Genomic DNA, 24,813 nt, shown 5'->3' on the forward strand with positions numbered 1-24,813 from the left:
TTAGTAAAACAGATTTAGAAACATAGCAAAGCTACTCTCCTTACCAGACTGTTTTTTTGTTTTATTAATTTTTTTTGCTGTCAATTGTATTAAGGTATATTTGTCAAGTGAAGGAGAATCTAATTAATGTATTCAAATCACCTGGGAAAGACAGTTCACAGTTCACATTTTTGTCTGTATAATTGTGGTTTTTTTATCCTCATAAAGATGAAACAAAATCCCGCCTGGCAGAACAGAGAAATGCATCAAATAGGACTTCTTATTCTCAGTAAATCCGTCTCAACTGTTTCCTTGTCCTGAAGCTCCATAAGTCCAAAGAGTCTCTGACATGGAGGTGTTATCCGTATGAAGGAGCTGCCAGAAAAGAATACTTAAAAGCAGCACCCTGACTTTTACTTTGGAATTGAGATATCAAAGAAAGAACCATCAAGAACATTGTTTTAAGTGTGATCAAAAGGCTTCGAGCCCGTTGCTCCTTGTACACCCAGAAGACGTAGCAGGTATCATTTCACTGGGGGAATATGTATTACTCGCATTACAGTAACCTCACAGTATATTCTGTGGATTATGAATAGTGTGATGATAGGCACACAAAGACTTGTGATGCTTTGGGACTTCAGCATTGTGCCTTGAAAAGAGATCAGAAGCTCTGCTGCATTGAAATTAAGAATCATCACAAATTTGCAGAAATTACAACAGCCGAGTATTTAATGAAGCAAAGTCACATCATCCCACAGGAAGCACAGAGAAGCCCTTCTTTATAGAATGGAGGACGTGTGATAACCATATTTTTAGTACAGCAACAATATGCAACTAATTTTTACCAAAGATAAAGTATCATCAAATACACTGACTTATAGGGAGAAGGACACCTCCTTCATTCCCACTTCACTCCCCAAACGCTTGTTTCTGCTCTGCGGGAGGGTCAGATCTTTGAGTAAAAGCACTTCTTGCTTTGAGCAGCTTATTGAGTTTCCTTACTTTGCCGTCGGCCGGCTGCAGGTGACAGGAGACATTTCTGGTCTTCTTGTTGAGGCAGGAAACTTTTTCAACCAGCTCCAAGGTCTTGGCAGTCAGATACTCCAGCACGCTGGCGCCTTGGCCTTTGCGCTGGCTTTACTGCTACACATCCAAACATTTTCAAGTTTCTTATTTCATCCTACTTAGCAGTAGAAAAGAACGGTGGCTACGCACCATAACCCGAGATTCTACAGGTATAGACATAACCACTCTCAGCAAAAGTTACAAATTGTTGCTTTTGGTAAATCCATTGAATAACAGTAACAGCTAAAATCATATTACAGCCATGCCCCCAAACGTACCTCCTTCTGAGGCCTACAGGTATCTGACGATGGCACTCTGACTTGTGAAGCAAAATTATTGACTTTGTATTTCATTAGAAAAGTTTACTCTTTTTGAATGGAAATCTACTGGAACCAGAGGGTTTTTAGAGCCATCCCGTAGTGGCCCTCAGTGGTATTGCATTGTAAGGCACTTCTGCATTGGCTTCATATTTCATACCCAGAGACTACATCCACTTTTGTATACAGTCTATGTTCTAAACACAAATTGATTTCCATTCATTTAAAGGCAAAGTTTTGCAGTCAGAGTTACATCAAGGGGAATATGTACATCTGTAACCAGCACAATTCAGAGTGACTCCACTTGCAGTGATTGCTAAAAAAAAAAAAAAAGACAATGCTGTACAGTCACTGCATTAGACAAACCAATCAAGCAGTTCCACTATATCAATGCAATTACTTCCCAACATTTTACAATAATTTTGCCATCCCAAACATCTCATTTGTAATCACAGAGTTATTCCGAAAAAAGCCTGAAAACATCAACATTTTCCTGATTTCCATAATCAAAATGTATTTTTCAGATGGTAACAGATGAATTTAGTTGTTCTCAGTACCAGCAGCAACTGATCATTTTCTTGTCCCTTCAGGCCAAACAACTGACTAACGAAGTGATTATCTCAATTTCCAGCATAAAGAAATCTCTTGTGTATTCTCGGAGGAGCACCTGCGCAGTGGTACAGCCTTTTTTCTGCTGGTCGGCAGCACAAGTGCTCAAAGATTTTCCAGATGTCTGCTTCATGCCAGTCGTTACTGGGAAGAAAAACACAAAGCAGACTGCAGGGCACACATGGACCATTTAGAGACCATTATTCTGCAGAAAAGTTCATTGAGACCATTCTGTACTTAGCCTAGATTCCTCTCCCCTCCCTTCTGCCCCCTTTTCTGCACTTAATGTGGTTTACTGAAGCTACTTTGGCATTATGTCTGTGAAAATTGGATTGCATTTTTTTTTTTTTTTTTATTAAATTAGGGATTTTGAAAAAAAGTGACTTTTTAACCCAGTGAAGTAAGTTCTCTGCAACTATGGCGTCCTTTCCAGGTCAAACGAGCAAGAAAATGTAATTCTGACACATCCCGTCTTTGATGTACAATAACCTTGAGGGTGTAAAATTAATTGCAAGTCAATGTGTCACATGTCAGGTTTCTAAAATGCTCATGAATATATTCAGTATTTGATTTTTGCTATTTTTAGACTGCATCCTCCCTGCTTTGGTCTCTGAGGCTTCAGTAGCCATCACAACATGTAACTTGCAAGCATCTTTAAATCAGTGCTGCTGTGAAAAGGAAAAGGCTAAGTACCGCTTAGTTAAAGCTGAAACCTGTAATATTGCAGGCAACTAATCCGTTGCTGCAAGCCAATATAAATAGCACAAACAACTTGAATAAAAGCTCATAACCACACGTGCTGCCTTCTTGCTCGCTGGCTTAACAGGCCATTGTTGCGGCTCAGTAAATGCAGCACTGCTGTCACACTGAGTGGTCTTTCTTTATCTGTGGGCATCCCATGGGCTTTTACAGTAGGCCAGCCTGTTCTTGTCCTACTTTCCCGCATTCCCGCACGCCTGTCCTCCCTCCTTGTTGTCTGTTAAATGTGATGTGGTGGTTCTCCTTTCACCGACCTCTCTGGGGTATCAGCCAGCATAGCCACTAGCCATGGAGATTGGGTGGCTTGTTCTGCACCCATTCATCTTCTTTGCTTCTCTGAACTTCAATTCCATCCTCTCGTGCAAGCATCCCCACTGACACTCATCTGTCTTTTTGCTTCCCATAAATCTGGGCCGTTTGGTCAGGTGCTGCAAGCACTTCATTTGTTTCAGTTAGGGTTTTATCTCCTCAGCCCTCTTTCTTCCGTTCTCGGTTGTCAAACAGGCCAGGCTGCTTGTCTGTAACTCACAAAGGACCTGGTGACGTCATGTTCAAGTCTAATATTGCGGTGGCAAGAGAGAATGAGGTTTGACTTTTTGGCCAATAAACCAATAAGCAGGATGTTAAATTGAGAATTACTGCCATAGCCGGGTTGTTGGCAGTACCTTCGGCCATATTCCAGACAGGGGTAATAGCATCATTGGTAATGCTATGGGTATCAATGGCCTGTAATTGAATGTGGCTTATTCAGTTACCCATATAGTATATCTACGTCTCCCACCGGGGCTTGGAAACTGTCTCCTGAGGTTCACCCTGCAATAAAGACAGCAGAGAGTTTAATAACAGCGATAGCAGTTTAATGGCTGTTACCTGCCAGCATAATTGAAAATGTTCTGTGTCATATTCCATCTTTGTTTTCAGTGATGTGATTGTATTCACATCTCGTTATATCACGGAAGACTTAACTAAATCCCCGCACGTCTCTCTGATGTTTTTATTGTATACTCCCCTCACCACATGGGAGATAATCGTGTTACCAGTAAGACCAAACACTCACACACGGTGGTTGGCCTGGAAACTTGTTAACCTGAGGCGAACCTACCGTTACCCACGATGCCTTTCAGCAACCTTGCTGCGAGGCAGAATGGCTCCAGTGTTCCCTGGTATCTTCACTGACATGTATTTGTGTCGGCCGTTTACAGAGCTTGGCTCGGAGCTGTTGTTGCACTGCTGTAGTTACTGACAATGTTACATAAGCTCAGACCACACATTGACATGCCTATAGAGATCCAGTGTCTGTCTGCCTGTCTGTCACTGGATTTCTCATGCTAACAGCAGAGCTCTAGAAATAGCAGTGGTCCTAAAATCCATCATGTTCATGATTCATATGTGATTACTGACTTTTCCTCTGGAGCCAGTGAAGTCTCTCAACAACTGGCAGGCTTCTTGGCAGACGCCAGGTTTAAGAGGATTGATGCTCTTCCTTAATTTACAAATTATATACAAACTATAAAACCCACGCTCCTTGCCCCTCCCTTCAACCCCCTCTTCTGTGCCAATACAACTTTTTCCAATATAAGTGTTTCAATGGCAATGTTGTCGTTTTCATTTGCAGGTTTTGTTTTCCATGCCAACTTATTTTTATCGGCAAAGTTAAATGTCACTTTTCTATGCCCATACATGTTTACATGCTAAACTAAGATTTTGAACAGGGTTGACCAGCTGAACATCAGCGTGTTTGCATTGTCATTGTTCTTTTTTAAGTTTTGATTAACAAAATGATGATTGTCATTGAGAGCATGTTAGCATTTTAGTAAAGTGTTTTTACTGCCTCATAGGGTCAACAGTTTTGCTTTAGACTTTTTTGTTTCAAACAATAACGGAAATCTGTTGATACAAACGTCAGTCATGATTTTTTCTTTTAGCCATTCAATTCGCCCTGATTTGGTTTATGTTCGCACCTTCCTGTCACTCTGACCCAGCCACTTCCATCTGCCTCACTTCTCCACCCCTTCGCTCTCCTGCTTCTACTCTGATTATCAACCTCTTCAGCATATTGCCGCCTTCAAATGGGGTTGTGTTTACCGTGCCTTTGTGTCGTGCACTTGAGTCCCTCCTCTGTGACTCCTTACCGATGTCTTTCACTGAAATGATTGCACTGAATTATTGGCCTTTGGGGGAAATCTCTATCTATTCATAACTGAAGGATAACTTCTGGGGATAAAACTACGCTACACGCTGCCGGATCTTTGTAGTTGGAAAGAAGACTGAGGTTTGTTCTCCAGCTGATACATTCAAATGGGTCAAATTCTGATTCCTGCAACATTTCTGGCAGTAAAGAGAGAACCAGCTGTAGGTTCTTAGCATGCCTCTCTGAAATGGGACTTCACCTGGAACCTTCCATGTTCTCATGTGATTGACAGCCAGTGGCCCATTTAACCAGAACACCCAGTCTATAGAAAGTGCTGTTTTATAGGCTAATACTGTATAATAAATCAATTATAGACTGGATGATATCCTCATTAAACATTGGCTGCCTTTTGAATTAATCCCTGATGAAACATTTATGAAACAAATAAGCCCACAAAACAACGTTCATTCACATAACACACAAGCTTCTGATTCTAAGATGACGATATAATAAACTGAAGTCTAAAAGCATTACATGCTGCCCACATATAAACACATAGACAGATGCAAGAAGTCACAAAATGGAAAGCATTTTTGTTATCACCCTCAATCACATAACTTCATGAAGGTACTGAATAATCCCTTTACCACTTCATATTCATGCACTGAGGCAACAGAGATTAAAAAAAATAAAGCACTTAAAAGCACTGAAGAAATGTCATGTTATTCCAAGTCACTATTTCCATCCTTAACCGCACCTCCCTCACTTCTCCGTCTATCCATCTGTCAATGAATCGCTAAAACAATTGTCATCTGTGTTTGTGTGCCTTATATAGTATATATAGTTATTATGCATGTGGTATGTGATGCCAAAGAAGGTTTTAATTCTCTGTTTCTGTCTTTGGATTTTCAGCATTGTGCTGCAGTTGGCGCCCCAGAGATACAGACAGACTGACAGACAGAGAGAGACAGGTGTTGTCTGCCTTCAGTTCCGCCTCCTTCGTCCCTCGTGTATGTGTGAGTCTGTTAATGTGCAAGTGCACGTCCTCGGATGCATGTTTCTGTGTATTTGTGGGACTGTGAACGTGTGTCAGTGTGTATGGCTTTTGTGTGTTTTAGTTTATGTGTACGTAATCGTGCACATGTACAATATGCTCAGTGTGTGTGTGCGTGTGTGTGTGTGTGTGTGTGTGTGTGTGTGTGTGTGTGTGTGTGTGTGTGTGTGTGTGTGTGTGTGTGTGTGTGTGTGCGTGCGTGTGTGTGTGTATTACCTGAAGGCAGTGTATCTTTCTCTTGAGCCAGATCCTGCAGAGCTAGCATGCTGCTCTCACAGTCAGCTTGCGTTTTACCAGCAGTCTCCATTTATACCGTCTGCCACTCGACTGTCAACTGCTGAAACCTACAAAGATTCTCAAGCGCATAAGAGAAACATAATTATATTTAATGTTTTAATGTGCAACACAAAGACAGCTACTCACAACCCAGACAATCCAACCTCACAGGGTAGATTATTGATGTTGGCTGGTTGGTCCATGATTGTTGCAGAATATGTCTCGTAATCTTTAACATATGTGGTAGTTTTTACTTTATAATTGCTCTGCATTTTTCTATATGGCAACAACAAAACTTACAAACAGTTGAAAAAGAGATATTGATTGACCAAGAGGGAGCTCTGCAAAGCTTGAGCGGAGTACGTGAAACGAGGGACTTATTTACTCTAGTTAAGGGGTCTCTGATTGATTCAGACAGCAGATTGACTGGTACCTTGTGATTCTAGGAGATGAAAAGCAACAGACTTCTCCGTCAACAACCATTTTCCTCCAAAGGTCCCTTCAGATCTAAGTTGCTACATCACAATTACAGAAGCAAAAAAAGAACATGTCTTGTTAAAGAGAAATTGTGTCGAGTATAAGAGTTGGATTTAGTGTATTCTCAAAGTTTTGATATTAATAGCTCAAATAATGTATGCTTCCTTGTTGTATAGCAAGTTTTTTTTCCTAAGTTGTTGTTCTGAGCTGTCATGCAAATAGCCACAATCAGTCGAGTTCCACCGGCACAGTGCAAAGTTTTCTCAACTGCACCCACAGCAAGGCAAATTTGTTTACCTGACCAACTAAAGAACCTCAGCTAAGTCTGCAATAAACACAATGAATTTCTAATTAGTTCTTCACAAAAAAGCCTCCCGCTGGTTCACCATTTGAAAGCTTTAAATGTGAGGCAGCCACAGCAGGAAAGGTTCCGTTTGTGCAAGCAGTAACTTAACACAGCTGAGGTACAGCTGAAAGAGGGAAATAAGACTGATATGTGAATGTACAGAGATAAAATAAACTCCAAACCACTGAGCTTCCAGAATAATCTACAATCATTTTGAGAGTTGGTTATGAAGAGGCTTTTAAAAACACCTCTCTACTGAATGTCCAGCTCAGGTTGGAGGCTAAGGACGAGTTGGGCAGAGTCTGCCCTGCTATTTAAAAACATAAATTAGGCCATCGGTTATTTCTTTTCTACCATTATTATCTGGCACTATATCATACTATAGTAAAGATATTATCAAGCAAATATTGAATTTTTATGAATTTTTATTTGTTGTGGTCCATTTTAACAACAAATCTGCAATGCACAAGTGCACTAATGTAGATTTTAAGTAATTAAAATGAGATTTAATTTTTAGTAGCATCCACAACAGAGTAATAAAAAGTTATGCAGCTAAATTCTAATTATTTACTTTCCTTGTTTTAACTCAAAGTCTAATAAAGAATCTTCGTCTAGCGCTGACACTGCATTCTCTGTAGACCAAATGGTTTGTTAGGTACTTTTGGGGCCAAATTGTAAACTCATGAAAGCTCTACATATTTGCAAGAGCAGAAACTTGGAATCCAGGGAAGTAGTTTTATTTTCAACTTATTCCTGCATGACATTTTAGCCTCGAAGATGCCAGAGCTGGCTGTTTTTTCCACCGCTTTCTCTCCCTCGTTCTCTCTGTGCTCCATCCGCTCACCCAGAGCATGGAGGAAGTTCAAAGAAAGAACACAAAAACAGACGGCAGTCCTCAAACACTTTCTGATGTGTTGCAGTGCAGTGCAGTTCTGTGCTTTCATTGAGATCTAGTAGAAGTCCTGAAATCATAGAAATGTATCTCAGTTCAAGTTCTGTAAACAGTTCAATTTCTCCCAAGTAATGAGAGAAAAATAAAAGTTGTGCTCTTACTAATAAATTGTGCCATGATTTAGATTTTGCTATTACTTGCAATGTAAGCTTAAATATGAGTAAGGCTCTACAGCCTGCAAAGTTGCAGCCTTGTTGTTCAGTAGGTCACACTGTAACACCTCAGAGTACAATAGGTGCACAATAATTAAAACTAGAAAAGAAATTCGTACCAAACACCAGCTTTGGAGTTCTCCATAATATTATAATAGGTTTAATTTATACCGACGTAAACACTCTCCAGTTCCCACCTTATTCCTTGATTGTTGTTGACTGTTAATTGGGTAGAGTAATGCTATACATTGCGGGTCATAGTAAAGTTCTGCTGTGAGGAATGTGTTAAGTGCCATGAAATAACCTGTGTTGTGATTTGGCGCTATATAAATGAAATGTAATTGAAATTGAAATTTAATTTAATTTCGTTACTGATATGTTTGGTTAATTTGAATAAAAAGAGTAAAAGAGAGTGAGTTTAACATTTTTAATGTAGCTTTTCTGCATTCCTCAAAATTCAGTGATGTTGAAGATCCAGGAGACAAAACCACTTAAATCAATGTTAACAATGGAACATCTCTGCACACAGGACACTTAAATCCAGGGACATAATGTAGCTGAGAATAACTGAGAAACAATATCTGGGAAATGCCGGCTCCTTATTCTTCAGCAAATTGTGATTACATCTATTGACAATCTTTTAATCACTAAATCATTTCTTTTCATTAAGTAACAGAGGGCGGCTGTTTTTAAAGCTGCCTCTGCATTCTGCTGCAAGCTCTTTATTTCAAGATCAAAGGGATTCAAATTGTTAATTTTTTAAATTAACATTAATAAATGAAGATAATGTTGGCACTTGTTTTGTTGTCATATGCGCGCACACACACCACGCACACACCTTTCATCATTGCAGTGACCACATTTAATCCAGTTGCCGGATCGGCTGCCAGCTACTGAGTCATTAGCATAATTATAACATGCAGAGATTTTGGGAATGAGCGTGTCACTCTTTCCAAAAGCGTTGTCACACTGCCTCACTTGTGCGATTCATTCCCACTTAAGTTGCCTCCCATCTGCTCACTCAATACTACAAATTGTATAAGTAGGAGAAGTTCTCATCCTCATCTTGATGAAATGGCCCAACAAATTTCTAAAGCACTCTCGCATCCTTTGGCCTTCTCACCAGCCTTTCCCTCTTCAGCCTGATATAGTTCGTTTAAATGTGTGGATAAGTTACATGTCACAACCAGAGCCTTTGAATCATCAGTGATTTGTGATTTCTTGATAAGTCCTCTTGTAATTTAATTACATTTAATTACATTTGTTACATTTGTTCCACATTTTTTACAGTTATTGAGGAAGATTCTTCAGTGTGATATCCACACGAGTGCAGTACAGTGACCTGGAGTTTGTGTTTGATGAACGTGCTGCCTACGACAACCTGAAGCATGTTTGGTCTTTTCCGTAGCAGCAGGAATCATATGTGTCAACTGCAGTTTCTGACTAGAGAGAGGGTCTGTGCATAATTTGAGAGGAGCAGCAAGTCCATCAATTATTTAAATCTCCTAATATAGCGTCAGGATCAGTGAAGACTTAAAGGTAAATATCTGAAATCCTGTGGAGCTGCTCTTGTGATGAGTCCTGAACACAAACAAATCTGTGCAAACATTTCTATTCAAAAGCTGAAGTCTAAACTGCACCAAAATTTAAAAAAAAAAATGCTCTCATCAAGAGCATTACAACACTGAGTTTTCTGTTTTGGCACTTACAGTCATATTTTATTTTTTTTAAATGTAACTGTTGCTTCTATGCATGTTAGTTTATCAATTAGGGAAATGCTAAATATTGTTTGATATTCACTGGGAACAATTCGACTGTTATTCAAAGACACTCGCAGAGGAAGAGAAAGAAACACTCACATCATAAACTCCAGCTTGACGAATGCCATCAAAGAGATCCTCACCTCTGACTAAGCTGATGAGGAGCATGTCTGTAGATTCAACTTTGAGATGAAGGATATTGTTTGCTCTACATGTCAAACATTAAAGTTACTTCTTCAGGCGGCAAAGCTAGTTATTGATTGTCTGTGGACGGACCTTCTACTCTGTGCTTTTCTCTTTAATCATTGTTCCTGGTTGTGGGAGATTTATGATATACTAGCCTTACATCTTCCTCATTTATTTCTTTTGAAGGAGTTCCGCACAGAACTTTTTGATGGTTGTGTTCATCTTTGCACATTTTTGCTCCTTTTCTTGTTTAACGGTATTTGAACAACAGCTTTTAGGTGCATTATCGCCACCTTCAGGCAAATTAACACATTACAACCAGGGACTAGTAAAAACAAGGGGAATATGACAAAACAATACTCGTATAGTGTTTTCTGTTTTTAGTTTTTTATTGACTATCCCTAAATTTGAAAATCATGACCCATCACGATCATAAATATAATCAGTTACACCACAAAATTATCCCTCATACCTGTGCCTACTCCACACTGGCAAAGCTCGACACAAACAGTACCTGCAGTTGTCTCTGAATCAATTTGGGTCCTGGCCTGTTAACATTTGTCTCTGTCTCCTGAAACTTACATCTCTATACAGCTCAATTGTTTTCCCAGATGCAGTGTAATCGCTGGCCAGATTGAGTGAGAGGCAGCATTTCCTTTTAATAACTGAAGTGCCACATTTTTAACCCTCGTGTTGTCCTTGGGTCAAAATGACCCACAGCTGTGTTCAACCAAGTTCTATTTTATTTCTATATTTTTATATTTTTTGGGATCATTGGTCATCATTCTTTAAAGAAACCCTCACAGCCTCCTTGTCACCAATGATCCCAAAAAATATGAAAATAAAATAGAACTTGGTTGAACACAGCTACGGGTCATTTTGACCCAAGGACAACACAAGGGTTAAACTGCGTCAGAATCAGCAGGAGGTGGTTGGAGTGGATTGTAAGTGTACAAAGGGCACGACCGTCACACCACAGAGCAACAAAAGCACTGGTTAAACATAAATACTCGTGTCTCCAGTCACTGTAGATTGTTTCTGGATTAAAGTATTTAAACTTGACCAAATACTGTGAGAACTTCAACATGAAAATGTTGAACAGTGTTGTTACTGTGAGTTGAAGTAGTAGCAAAACATTGTATATTTTAGGTTGGAAAAAAAGGGTGTCTGTGAAAATATTGCTGATATATTCAGTTCAGTATCAACATGCAGCTTGCCATGATTAACGTGTCCTCGTTTAATTTATAGAAAACAGTTGCACTTACGTGTCCTTCAAAACACATTTGCTGTTGCACTTAGTTGTATAGAAATGTCAATTCTAGAAGCTGTAATATGAGCTCTGCCCTGACTGATAATTAAACACATCACCTGCATGTTGGGCAGTGAAAACAAAAACTTGTGGAGCAGGAGACTGTGAAGTGCTCACAATGACATGTGGACATGATGTTCAGTCTTCCATCAACAGCAGACAACAACTCCAGAAGCTAGAGGCCAAACTCCAGCAGAACAACGTGAGGGAGGTGTGGACCGGTATGAAGGAGATTACTGGGTTCAAGGGAAGAGAGAGAGAGACAACAAGGGGGCTCCCTGGAGAGGTCCAATGAGCTAAACTGTTTCTTCAACAGGTTTAGTTCACCACTCTCATCTGTCTCCTCCACACCTCACACCTCCCAAACACCTCTGCTGCCTTTATAAAGTATCTATCTATCTATCTATCTATCTATCTATCTATCTATCTATCTATCTATCTATCTATCTATCTATCTATCTATCTATCTATCTATCTATCTATCTATCTCAGAGTGGTGTATAATAATATTTTTGGTGTTATGTATTATTTTTTATTTGGAACTTCAGCCGCTGTCCTTTAATTACACCTGGCGCTGCTTTTATTGGTGGATAAGTGGAGCCGTGTCTGGTCTAGTAGTCATGTATTCAGTCTCTGTTCCACACTGCACCAACCTGCGCCTGGCTCGCCTGGTTTGTCCAGGGCCTGAAGTCACCAAAATTGCAAGCATTTTATGGAACACCATTTGTGTTTGCGCTAACAGATTTTGCTAAATGGACCTGCTTTCCTAAGCATGGTATTGCCAGACCATAATTCACCACATGGAACTGTGGGTCTGACTACGCTCCATCGCCTTGTTAATTTTGCAACTATTGGAGCAGCCTTTAACCAATCAGTATTGACCACGGAAACTCTATCACCACTGCAACTACATTTAGAACAAAAAAACACTTGACTTTAAGGTTATCATACTTAGCCACCACCTCTGATCACTGATTTGTCCGCCCATCAGTACGGCTGAGCCAACATTGATGTGGACAGGGTGACCACACTATCCACACATTGAAGAAAACAAAAGCATTGAGCCACAGTTTGGCCACGACAGGGTAGTCTTCCATAACAGTGTTTGAAGTTGGAGTTTGGTGTGGCCTGAACTGCTACATTTGGTTTTCTAACAGAGGATAGAAAGTGAACCCAGGAATGTGTTGGTTCATCTAGAATTTTCACTGTAGTCAAAAACAAAATCAACAGGGTGCTGCAATATGAATGGAAAGAGCTGCCATATGACAATCATTACAACAAATTTCTTGTTAGCTTTTAACAACCTGTTCAGCTAATTTATGAGAGATGATAAACAGAAGTCCCTCTTCAACCAACATCACTCTCTTCGGACAGACCACAACGACCCTAAAGAGCTGCTCATTACAGGCCATCATCAGGTTTAGTTCTGCATAGCAAAATGTGTTTCTGTATGTTAAACCGGCAGCTCAATAATCTTACAACAAGCATAATCAAGCTGTTACACAGTACGTTGCAAAAAAATAATGTTTTCTTTCCAAGTATAAACTGCATTTTTCTTGTTGTAAGATCTCTGCTGTGGTAAAAAAAAAAAAAAAAAAAAAAAAAAAAAGTAATCCTCAAATATCAATGCAAAATCTGAAACATCTAATCTCATGTAATCGCTTCTCAATTGAGGCCAATTTCCATCAGGACTTGCATTGCATGCTGTACGATGCATTCCATCCCTGAGAGAGATTCTTCACAGCCACTGAGCAGATATTCATAATGCATTCCCTAAATGAAGAGCACAATCAGCAGATCCCTCCACCCCGATGCTTCAATCGGTTTCCCAATCTCATTTCTAATTTATTTTACTCTGCCCCAACAAACCTGCTGCTGTGAAATGCAGTTTAACACTAATCCTTCAAATTTGCGGTGGGCAATGAAGCGAGGCACGAGTGGTTTGGCATTGTTCCCAATCACAGTTCAATCCCCAAAACTCCCATGAAGTGCCCTTCATTTGTCTTCTATTCAAGTTCATGGGTGCTTTATGAATGGGGTTCAAAATGTAGGAGTATCTGTTCTCCAATGAAGTGAAAGGAATCCGAATGTTTTCCTGATGTAACTTCAGCTGTGCAGCTTGGGCCAGTGTCATTTACTTCTTTTGCCATTGGTTGTAGTGGTTTCTTTAAAATCACTTTTACTTTGTGTCAAATAATGCGACCCATTTTGACAATAGTTGTTGTTCCAGACTATGTTGGATTATGTTTTTGTTCTTGTCATTTACATTCTTTTGAATAACACTTTGAAGCCAATATGAGATGACCTTTAACACTTTTAAGAGGTGCGTGTATGTGTGTCTTTGCAATTTTTCTTGACATTTTATTGCAAAAGGTCACAGCACTTTTGATTGTGTTTGTTGAGTCTGTCCCAAAAATCAAAGCTAAGTAATCATAGTGGTGCGACTATTTTTACAAATTTTATAATGGTTGTGGATGTTCAGGGCAGAGCGTTGTGCCTAAAGCGGGTTCTGAATAGTGTGGCATAAAGAACATGACATTTTGTGTTGCCTCCACTTCTAGGTGTGGCTGACAGGCAGCCAGTTCATCCTTCAGTATCATGTTTTAAAGGCAACCAGAGGGACAGCTTCACACTTTAAAGCCACCACTTGGTTTACGATGCAATATGAGGGCCACAATATGGGGGTAAAAAAAAACAGTAAGAGGAGGAAGTTGAATGTGTGCAGGTGTAATCATCGATAACCTCTGTCCATTACCAGCTATTTCAGTTTGCACAACTGCAGCCAACTCTTCCAGACACAATTTTCAGAAAAATCTCCTTAAAGTCCTAATACCATTACCACTTTGTGATTAAAAGAGAAAAAATTTTCTTGTTACTAATACCATTTCTGAATTTCACCTTTCGAAGGGATTTTGTAAAAGCACATATAAAAGCTAGTGGTTGGATTTATTCTCAAAAGTTTTACTTACATTTTTAAATTTGTCATATTTGGTTTCATTTTAAATTAATCTTCAATTCATATTCATAGTTTGGTCAGGATTATCTTTTATTTTTATTTTCATTTTAGTTGTCTACCCTCGTACCCTTTTGGCACCTGGAATATCTATTCCGATATCAGAATATGACAAGTCGCTGGTGATGTTGAAGGGAAATTTGGCCATTTTTATGTGGATGTCCACTCAGTGTGAATGATCAATTCCTAAGTGGATTGTGTATATTAATTTGTAATGAATACTTGTGTTGTTTATGCAGCATCCACTTTCGTTGTCTGCTTCATGAATGCTTAGAAAATCAAAGAGAATATCGGGAGTTTATCACACTTTGTTAAAGCGAATAAAAATGTGTCCCAAAACACTGAACACAGCTGCATTTGAATTTTAATGTCAAGGTTATACCTTTCAACTTGCTGTATATTTGAATACTTGTGGGACTGAGGGAACGAAGGCGTCTTCTAACTGAATTTTTGAGTAAAAGAAATCAATCCATAATGCAAAATATGAGTTCTGGGATGCGGTTTGATGCATGACCTCATTGAGATCCACATACTTAAGATGGCACTTGTCAAAGAATGGGGCCTTTTGTAGTCGGTGCTAAGAAGCTTCTTTCCTCTGCTTAACATATGCATCAAGAGATAGAAAGCTGTCCTAAAGCACACTGCTGCACACACACCACCTTGTGTCCAAGTACCAATCAAGCTTTTCTGTGCAGACTCTGTTATATCACACAGGATAAACAGTGAGTGGACGACTGCTTGCACAGGTCCGGGGTGAAAAGAGCTCTGATCCAACATTGTCATAGCTTCTGTAACACATCAGGTGTTTCAAAAGTGGAATATGGATGAGTGGGAGACTGCTGTGATTGAAATGCGCTAAAGCGAGTCTGTGCCTTTGTACTACGCTCCAAGGTGTGGGAGAGGAGGAAGAGGGAGAAAGTAGGGCGCACAAGAGTAAAGTCAACAACAAGGTGGAGCTGCTTGTTACTTTGTTGGCCTGAGCCTGTACACAAGTTTTCCTCAGGCGCTGGTTCTCAATCAGATTATTTTATCCTGATTTGCAATGCTGCATGGCAAAGCATTATCCGCAGCTCTGTGTGCGTCTGCATGTGTGTGTTTGTGCGCGTGGGTGTGTAACTGTCGCAAAATAGCTCCAGTTTTTCTTGTCAGTTAACGAGTAAAGCATGACTTGGCTGTATGGGTTCATAACACACATAAACGCTGACACAGTTTTCCTTGTATCTCTTCCAGGAAACCTCCCCTTACTCAGACCGAGGCTTCTGAGAAATGAGCTGCCAATGTAAGTCCCTTGGCTGACCTCAGCTGGTAATGTTGCTTTTAATTTAATTAAACTGAATGAATGTTATAATTGAGTACACAAACAGTCGTGCGTCCACAGAGTCACAGCCTTGAACCCCGAACTCTTAACTCAGGATTCAGCGCTGCCATCATTCACGAGCAGCTAATTGCTATTCCCTGCAAACACACTGATGGGACTTCAAAGGATGACTCACTGCTGGAGAAGCCAGTGAAATTCAAATTTCAAACACCCCTTTCCCCCTGCATTATGCTATGGACTTGCCACTTCTGGTTTTAGTTTGTCATCCCAAGCACAAGGAAGGCTTAAGGCACTATCAATAATGGATGAGGATGTGAGACTTTCCAGTGAGTTTTCCTGAAGCTTCTGTGCTTGCATTTAAAGCCTGGCAAGACAGGCGCTCTGGAAACTGGCATTGTAGCTTTGAAGCGGTTTTTGAGGCAGTCGGGCAGTGCAGCTCGCAACACAGATAAGAAGCTGCAACTTTCAGAGGAGCACCGCAGATGTGAACAAGAGATTTTAGGTAGAAGTTTGCAGACTTTTTTTTCATCGTACTTTCGAGTCGATTGATTTTTTTAAGTAAACTCTAGTCGATATAACAAACATCCCCTTTTTTTTTATTATGTTTCTACGAAATTGAATCCTTAAACCTACATGATGGATTTTGTTTGTCCAGTTGTGCACAGTTCAATAAGCTGCATACTGTGTCTGTCAGGTTTTGCCTCAATGTGAAAGACTTTGTGGTTCGGTTCAGGATAATAACCTGGTGACCACAGGTAACCCTGACCGGGTTAGGCACAAAAAACAACTTGGATAGGAAAAGATTTCCGTCAAGAAATCCACAAAGGTGAATTATCTGCAGGTATACCACTGTGATTGACCAATTTAATCCAATGTTAGCATCACATTATTTATTACTGCAGTTTTGAATTCTCTTTTTTATTAAATTGTGTCGACCACTATAATTTTTTTGGTTATATTTCAGAAAATTATATTCATAACAATCTATGAGCTAGAAATAAGTTTAAAAACAGAGATGAGGTGTGACTTTTAGTGCAGGTCTGGTATAACTGTACACTGTGATAATTAAATTACATTAAATTAGTATAAAAATAGTGGAAACGTGATTACAATATTTATATCATTGAACTTTGTGTCTGTAAGATGTTGACATTGTTATTGTGAGCACAACCTTTGTAACTTGTAAATCTACCTCTTCATTTGAATGGAAAGTTTTAACTGTGTCTATAAAACTGCAGAAGTTTCAATGTAAGGATTATATCCCCAAACTTTACCACTTCTCACATGCTGCCACATGTTCGGTCTCAAGCCACAGTCCTTCATTTCCATGCACACGCACGCACGCACGCGCACACACACACACACACACACACACACACACACACACACACACACACACACACACACACACACACACACTGGCAGGTGTAAAAGATAGTCTTTGTAATTTCTCTCTAATATTCACATCCGCACTTCCTATGTCTCACATACACACACAGACATGCATTAGCAAACAAATATAGTTCTTGACATTCAGACACACATGCGCACTCATGAACAGACAATGCTGCAGACCCACACACAGACACACACGTGCACACACATTGCACATATTTTCTGCAGAAACAGGGGTGCTGCCAGCTGTGCTGCTGTAGTTAGGAGATAACAAGAAGCTCCAATCACAGGTCTCCTCTCTATCCATCCCATAACACCCCTGATGGGAGTCTCCCTGGGGTGGAGGAGGATGAGAGTGTGTAGCAGACATCACATTCACAATAGGCCATGCTAGAGGTGTTAGAATTGGAGCTGGAGGTTGCATTTGACACCAGCTTTTGTACAGTAACTGGACACAAAAGGTGCAGCGTCTCTTGATAACAAATTAATCACACAACGTTCACTGTGGTGGATTTCCTTTTTAGGTCAAAGTGAGACAAGTGGCATTTGCCAAGGGATAATCAGATCAATGGTAGCTTCACAGAGCAAAGACGGAGAGGATGCATCCACAATACTGAAACACAATGTTCAAAACTGAGCTCTCTCTGAAGGAGAGAGGAGAGCGATGCTGCTGCACTGGACAGCTGTGATTGATGCTTTACTCTCTCCGAGCTGTCTGAGCACAAGAAGAAAGAGACTCTGGCCATTTCCCTGAATCACCGTGTACAACTTCTTTTGTCTCTTCACTCCTGTTTCGTCTCTCTACACACTTTAAGTGCTCATCTTGTGCTATTATAAGGCCTTCTCTGTGTGCAGACAGTAAGAAGCAGGCATGGAAACACTCTAAAGTGCTCTTACTGTCCCACGCATTGAATAAAAAGTGTGTATCACTTACAAAGAACGTGACATGTTTTTGTCCCATTTACTGCTCTCTTTAAGTGCGGTACACAAACAGATTCAAAATGTGATATGATCCACCCTATTTTTATGCCCATTTCTTCTTTGTGATACCTAAAAAGCAAAAAATAAAATGTTGGTTTCCCCCAGAGATGAGCTGCGCCGCTACCTCTGCAAGAGAGAAAACATTAAATATGTCTGTTATACCGGGACGAACTCGCTCGCAAACGCAGCCCACTCACTGCGAATATCACATGAAAAAATTAATTAATGTCACTCTGTGTCACTATGTCAAGGTCAACATCCTTTCTGACTCAGAAATCCTATCAGCAGAGATCCACATTATCTGCTTTACTGCAGTTTAACAAGGTAATGAGTCTCAGTGGTGATTTTCAAACCACAGAAGGAAGGAAACCTCATGGGAGGCTGTTGATTAAACAGGCTTATAAAGTAGTACAATGCCTCTAATTTGTGAATCACACCCAGAAACAACAGACCGATATTTAATTGATTACAGATTGTCGAAATGCAAACATAGAGCTGAATTATTGTTCCTTTGGTTGGAAAATACGATTCCCTTTTCGTTCAATGCCTTTGTAACGTGCCATCTGTTTTTCTGTGCATAACTTAACCAAAATAAAACAAGTTATTCCAGGTCATTTAAACAAAACAAAAATCCAATACATCTTTCACCTGTCTCTTGTTAAACACAGTTGTCCTATTTTCTACTTTCCCTCTGTGTACTGAGAGAGTAACATCTTTTCCCCAGGGGAGTGTGTTAAATCCACAATTCCACGGGTACTAACACATGAATGGACCCATTTCACCTTCCCAAAAGGAAGCAACTGGATTTGTGTTTTTATGTCGAATCTTTGATCCAGTTTGAGTTTGACACTGCTTACACAGTGCAGAGTAGGTGATTAAAGACAGGGTGTCAAAATATATATATGATGAAGACTTATTTAAGCTGAAGCTCTGCAACACAAGGTCCCGCAAATCAACTCCATCAGCTACAAAGACTGGGAGCGAGTTATCCTAAACTGCAGGAATATTATCTGAAAAGTAAATATGTCCTTTGTGACATTGTGATCTCAAGTTATATTCTGAACACAGTGAGTGGGGGTGAAAATTGATGTTGGTTTGAAACCTCTGGCGGTTTGAAAACCAACTGACAGATCTGGTGCAGTAGTTTATGCCCCCCTCAGGAGATATATTTGATAACCGTTTGTATCGTGATCGTTATTGCTCAACGTACTTGCCTCTATACTCTGCGTGTTACTGGGGGACTCCACCAGAAGGAACGCCAGAGAAACACTGACATATTTAGAACATACAAATTTTAGTAAATGTTAGGCTGCTACCACACTCAACTAAGACGATGAACATTATACCTGCTAAACATCAGCATGCTAGCATTCTGCTAGCTCATTGTGAGCATGTTAGCATCCGGACAATTAGCACAATCCACCACTGAGTCCACCTGCGGCCTGGCAGAGATGCTAGCTATCATCCCATTAGTGTTGTTTCTTTCTAACAAACCTTCAGAAACTAAACTCTCGAACTCATAACCAGCCACTAGTTTAGATTTATTCTGTCTGCTTTATGCTAAAGAGGCAAACTACATTCCTCTTCTCTTAGCTGATATTTCAGCATGATATTGCTTTTAGCACAAGCTGAGCTTCAGACATTCAAGTTGTCAGAAATCCCTCCCTACTTATTATATAGTGCCTTTCATTCACTGACAGCCAGTTGATTTAAGTGTCCGCTTTATGGGTGTGTAAATGAATGCAAATGTAAATAGCTGCTTTTTTGATTTGTATCCAGAATGCAATGCACTACATTTTGTAAATTGCATCTCTACTGCTGACAGTGATACTGCAAAATGATGATGATGATGATGATGATGATAAGTAAGTGTCTGAAATGCTTTCTTTTTTTTCTTTTTTTTTTTGACTGACCGAGTAAAAGAAGTACGTGATTTATGCATGTCCAAAAAAATGTATTCAAATTTATGGATCTTAAATTAAGTATTTATCCCTGCGATTTGTATATTCATGTCACAGTTACACTCTGAAATATATTATACAATTTTGTAAAGTGTGTTCCACACAGAGGTCACATGTTCTTTAGTACATGTGACCAGGGCAACAACTATATGGTGTGACAGCTGTAGCTTTTGTCTCCTAAATGTCATAGCTCTGCATGATATAAATCAGTATCTATACGCACCATCTCCGCCCGTCCTGCTGACTTTATGACTGTCGTCATGACAATGGCTCATCCCTGCACCACTGACGGCTTGATAAGTTGACAGAGAGCCATTAGGGTATTACTGTGACTTCTCATGGGGGTTGTGAGACATGAATGCAGGATTGACCCACTTCAGAAAAAGGACCTCTGTCCTATCTCCCCCATCACATGGTCACCTCTCACATCCTGACAGGAAGTGACTTTTCGCTCTTCCCTCTCAGCAGGAACCCTCATTGCACTGCTACTTCCTCTGTCGGGGGTGAAGGCTGTGTGCATATGTTACACTGAACTGTGGCTAGTGTGTGTGTCAGGCCAAGGGCACGTTGACTAGGTGACGTTTTAAGCTTATCCTGGTGGGATTTATTGCTGTGCCGCGGTTGTTCATATTACAGGCTGTGGGTGACTGCTCATACAACGCAGCGTCTCACAGACAGCATAAGATGTCACTGAAACGAAGCTTTGGGGAAGAATTTAAGGCTTTCACATCAAAGCTTTCTGGTGTGACAAAGTTTCCTCTTCATAAACTATGTCTGCACTCTGGGGGTCAACCCCAGTTTTAGTTGTACTCAAAAACATGAAAATGTGGCTGAATGCTGACCAGGACTTCAAATTTGAATGCTGATTGATGTCATCTACGTTCTTTGCCATAGTTTATAATTAGAGACAAACTTGACAGCTGCAATTGGATGTGATGGTTTGAAATCAAAGAAGAGCCAACATACATGGTGAGGGTTTCTGCAGTACCTTCAGTATCAAGGATAATGGCAGGATCTTCTTTGAAGATCCTTACTGTGTGTGGAACATGTTCTCTTTGTGAGAATGCGTGTTTGAATGATGTTTTTGCATTCAAGCATCTTAAAATATGTGCATTCATAAATAAGAAAATGTGCTTATGTCTGTGTGTGTGCACCCCTCTCTGTCTGTCCGTCTGTGTTAGTCCTTCTGATTTGCCCTGAATCTAGACACAGAGGCCGCAGCTGGAGCCCACAACTGTCTGTCTAGGCTTCACTGTGTGCAGCACCCAGCAAGAGAGACACCCATCTCCATGTTATTCCCAAATCTAAAAATACACTTTAGAATAAAGTAGAATGAGGTCATGTCTGGCCACCGTGTCTTTGGCATAAAATTGGGTTCAGATTGGATTTATCACAAGGTTACTGTTTGATCATTTCTGATGGAGCTAATTCAAAAAGCTAACCCACTACCTGGGATTTTTCTAGGACATTGTTAGCATGAGGTCCAATGTTCTAATATTCACATGTCTATCCTGGTCACTGTAATCCCTCCTACTGCTTATACAGTAACAGAGGCCGCCCTCCTCAACAAACCCAGTGTCAAACACAAAATCCACAGTTTTCCACATTAAAGTTTCCTTTAATGTTCTTTCACAATCTCTTTTAAATGCAGTTTTGTGACTGATTGACAAGGGGTGCAGTTGTTCCTGAGCTTTATATTCCCTCATCCTATAATGCAAATTATTTTTTCTAAGTGGAGTTTCCCCGCATTTGTCTTCACACTTTTATTTGTAGGGGAATATCGATGCGTTCAAAATATAATTTTATGTGTGACTGTGGCTGTGATAACTGTTGTAATGTAGGTCAAAGAGGAAGGTCGAAGGAAGTGGACAATACGTCAGCATATTGTTTTGTAGTTAGATGATATCACCCTTGTTATTATCTTGAAAGTGACCCCGGTTTATGTAGCTCCATTGTTCTGTGTTGTTTACCAAGTGGACTATAAAATAGATTGATAGATTTTGTCGCTGCGGCTGCTCAAGTTTTTATTTATAATTTATTAATTTATTGACTCAAAAATGACAGACTGGTTAAGACTACACGATCTATTGTCTTAAAACCTGTTAAATCATTCCTGGTGCATTATGGGTGGGCTGCTTGTGTGTAAATATTGTGGCTAAACGCAGCGATTGAAAGTTAGCTTAGACTGTAAAAGTGCTTCTGTGGACCTGAGCCATCTAACAATGTGATATTTCATTGACGTCTTGTCTTTTCACTTGCTGCCTCAAGGCCTTTTAGAGGTCAGCGACAGAATCACAACTACAAGCTGGTAGGTGTTGTATTTTGGCCATTTTTAGATATAGGACTTGAAGCCTTGAAGTCTAAACCCACTGCTAACATCTTATGATAATCAGGATTACCAATTAATTAATCATCTGTCCACTGCGGTGTCGAGGGGGAGCTGCTGTTAGGAGGGTTTTTTTCATTCTCGAAAAAGCAAAACAAAAGTAAAAACAACACACCAAATCTCTTTAATGTACCAAGTTCAAAACCAGGAATAGTTTTGAGGACATGGATAGTTCCATCATGGTCGTCAGAAGCAGTGAAGTGGTGCCACTGTCTCTCACTGACTTCCTTTCTGGCTCACAGTCTTCAGAGATGGGCTAAAATGAGTGGGTCATCTATCACAACAGAGGGGAGAGCAGTAAATTTATAGCTGTGAAAATAGGCCAGAGCGCGGCACTGATGGAATAGATAGAGTGTAATTAGGACAAGGTTAGCTCGCTTTGCACACACGCACGCGCGCACGCACACTGATACACACTATTTATTATTAATGCCGTGACACACATACATACAAGTAGCTGTCCGTGTATGTTTGTGCGTGTTTGCTCGCGGACCTTCAGCACTCATTCAGTGACTGGCAAATGATTCAATTACTTTTTGCCTTGGAACTTAAAACAAAGAAAATCTCTCAAGTAGTCGTTGGCAATCTTTCTATTTTTGCATAAGCCTCACATATTCACGCTCATTTGCACCCTCACCCCTTCTTCTGGAATAATCACATGCATCAAACACTATGCTAACTGACACACATCTCCTCATTTAGTATCTGATTACCTCTCCTGCAGAAATCTTGTCTTGTTTGCTTTTTTTAGGCGAAAAATTGAAGTCACAGTTCTTTTTTACCAGAACCTCTCTCTCTCTTTCTTCCTTCTGCTCGTTGTCTTTCTCTCCACTTACTGCTTTCTGCTCCTTATAGTCCACCCTCTCCCCACTGCACAGTTTACAACACATTTACTCATCTTCACACCTTCTCATTCCCTTTAGATTGCTTTCATTTTCGCTGGCGTCAAAACCCACACCTTTCTCCCCATAGCTTTTTCCCTCACTTCTTTCTGTCCCTTCCTCCTCACCAGCAGTCTGTAAGCATTCGTCTGTCTTGTTATGTGTAACACACACTGCCTTTTAGACACAGCATACAACACAACACAACACACACACACACACACACACGGCTGCCCCCCTGTCTTCGAGGGCACTGCTGTAAGCCTATGAAGCAGATGGGCTCAGCTGACTGACTGAGCTGTGCTCTGACAAACTGCCTCTCTGTACATTGTTGCTCAGATGAGGGGATGATGTCCTTTGCACAGTCTCTCATCTAAATCTGGACACCCACAGACTTCCCAATCTAGAAACTGGCAACTGGTCGGAAAATCTGGCTACTCGCAGACGACAACAGAGACAACAAGGAGGCTTTTAAATGCAGACTCGAGCAGTCGGTTATAATTTCAGAATGCTTAGGTTTGTGAATGAAAACACTGGGAGCAACAATTCTCACTTTGTCTTGGACCAGGGTCCCCATTTGTATTTGGAGCCAGGAAATAGATGAATTGACTAAATACTGTTATAATCAGAATGAATGAAATCCATTTTCGGTACTTCTTTGTAGTCAATATTGACAGGCATGTGCTTAACTGTTAAACAAATAGAGGGATAGATTACAGGGAAACGACTGACTGCATACTGATACTCCTGTAATGATGAAACTCTATATTAGACATGAAAGCCTCATATAGTTTGGATTTTTCTTTTTGACTTTTCTTTCAACCATTTTCATCCAAAGTCTTTCATTCCTCTGTCCTGTAGTATTCTGGATAGATCAGAGGGGCTGGAGTGTACATTTATTCATGGACTAACGACCTTGTACTTTGATATTTCCATTTTATTGGAGACTACTACTGTGCTTCTACTCCACATTAAACTTTTTACTTCACTAGATTCATTTGACAACCGTGAAGACTAGTTAAGCTTAATTTTAAGATTTTACATAAAAAAAAGAAATCCTATGATACGTTGTAAAGGATAAAACCAGTGTTTTCACGTCTTTTTGTCATCTCCAAAAACACATTTTCTAGCCGGGCTCTGTTGTTACGTTTTAGATGTTAATCATCAAACAAAGACTGATTTTCCTTTAAAGCCTCTTACTACAGTTTGATTTGAACACTACTTTTGTTGCACAAACATGTAAAACACAATATTTGTATTTCACAATAAAAGCACAGATTTTTTTTTTGTACTTTCATTAATCATCTCAGTGACCTCAGCTTTATCTCAGACAGGGGCCTAGGTCCTAAAATTATAGGCTAATATACCTATATATAAAGTAGTTAAAATCTGCTTCACTTTAATCCACAGTAGGATACTGTGGATATTAATGTTAAATGTAAAAATATATTCGTTTCCGGGACTATTTTTCTGCAGAAAAAGTGTTATTTTTTGATGTTTTCAGTA

General features: G+C 40.0%; 1 protein-coding gene across 8 annotated transcripts in view; it reads left to right on the forward strand.

Annotated features, from left to right (window-relative positions):
- Positions 1-24,813, forward strand: part of dlgap4b (discs, large (Drosophila) homolog-associated protein 4b) — a 119,123-nt gene that overhangs the window by 59,714 nt on the left and 34,596 nt on the right. For 5 of the 8 annotated variants that reach the window (XM_069157978.1, XM_069158005.1, XM_069158018.1 and 2 more), the window contains exons 3-4: positions 5,773-5,876; positions 15,616-15,664. The gene's annotated coding sequence lies outside the window, so the exon portion shown is untranslated. The remainder of the gene's footprint in view (positions 1-5,772; positions 5,877-15,615; positions 15,665-24,813) is intronic. The other 3 variants (XM_069157992.1, XM_069157985.1, XM_069157997.1) reach the window with 3 other exon arrangements.

This window comes from Embiotoca jacksoni, unplaced genomic scaffold (genome assembly GCF_022577435.1).
Source record: "Embiotoca jacksoni isolate LCO1_2020_lvr unplaced genomic scaffold, fEmbJac1.0.p SCAF_1, whole genome shotgun sequence".
NCBI lineage: Eukaryota > Metazoa > Chordata > Actinopteri > Embiotocidae > Embiotoca > Embiotoca jacksoni.